Source organism: Rhinopithecus roxellana, chromosome 10, assembly GCF_007565055.1.
Source record: "Rhinopithecus roxellana isolate Shanxi Qingling chromosome 10, ASM756505v1, whole genome shotgun sequence".
NCBI lineage: Eukaryota > Metazoa > Chordata > Mammalia > Primates > Cercopithecidae > Rhinopithecus > Rhinopithecus roxellana.
This window is the reverse complement of record NC_044558.1, coordinates 13824456-13825669: the sequence shown is the minus strand read 5'-3', so window position 1 is coordinate 13825669 and position 1214 is coordinate 13824456. Positions and strand designations below refer to the sequence as shown.

General features: G+C 44.1%; 1 pseudogene; it reads left to right on the top strand.

The window, feature by feature from the left end:
- LOC115900093 lies at positions 1–279 on the top strand (annotated as a pseudogene).
- Positions 280–1214: the final 935 nt, after the last annotated feature.

The window sequence follows — 1214 nt, the reverse complement described above, 5'->3', positions numbered from 1 at the left end:
ATGGCTAAATGCACCAATAAAGTTGGAATTGTCAGTAAATACAGGATCCGCTATGGTGCCTCCCTACGGAAAATGGTGAAGAAAATTGAAACCAGCTAGCACGTCAGGTACACTTGCTCTTTCTGTGGTAAAACCAAGATGAAAAGACGAGACACAGGGATCTGGCACTGTGGTTCCTACATGAAGACAGTAGCTGGTGGTGGCTGAATCTACAATACCACTTCTGCTGCCACAGCAAAGTCTACCATCAGAAGACTGAAGGAACTGAAAGACCAGTAGATGTTCTTCCACCACTGGAAACATCACTAGCCTTTAATAAATGGGTTAACTTATGTAATAATAAAAAAGGACTATTGTCAGCATAATTCCCCAGGGCTATAGTCCTAAACTTTCTTTCTTTTTTTTTCTTTGAGACTGAGTCTCGCTCTACTGCCCAGCCTGGAATCCAGTGGCACCATCTCAGCTCACTGCAACCTCCACCTCCTGGGTTAAAGCCATTCTCGCACCTCAGCCTCCTGAGTAGCTGGGATTACAGGTGCCCACCACCATGCCCGGCTAATTTTTGTATTTTTAGTAGAGATGAGGTTTCACCATGTTGGCCAGGCTGGCCAAACCTTCTTGATATGCATCCCTATTCAACATAATATCTTTAACATACTTGCATGTATGTTAAACAATTTACATACATTATATATATATATAAATATGCCATATCCATATGTATTTATTATGAATTGTTTACAGCAAAACTTTACACTATAAAACATAAAAAATAGACATTAGAAATGGATGGGTTAAATACAGATAAATGTTCTAGTGTCTTCTACACCCCAACAGACCGCCTTGCAATATGTTGTCCCTGGATGCCCGTACCCCGCTTTGGAAACAACTTCTCTAGGCCATAGCGAAGAGAAATGAGCCCTGGCTGCAGGCCACTGGCCAAAGAGTGACTCAGGGACTCTGGAGAACACAGTAGGAGAACGGGCAGGAAATGACTACCCAGCTGAGTACCATAAAACCACGAAGTTTGCAGACAGGCTGTAAAATTGAACATGACACCCTTCTTCCCTTTACCCTCTTTCCCAGCACCCCGCCCAGGTGGGCTGCCCTTCTGTCATTCCCACAAAACCCTGTCAGCCAGAGGCTTGTCCTTGTAAGGCCCTTTCGTCCCCTTCAAGGCTGCCCTTGGTGATCATACATAATTCTGAGTTCAC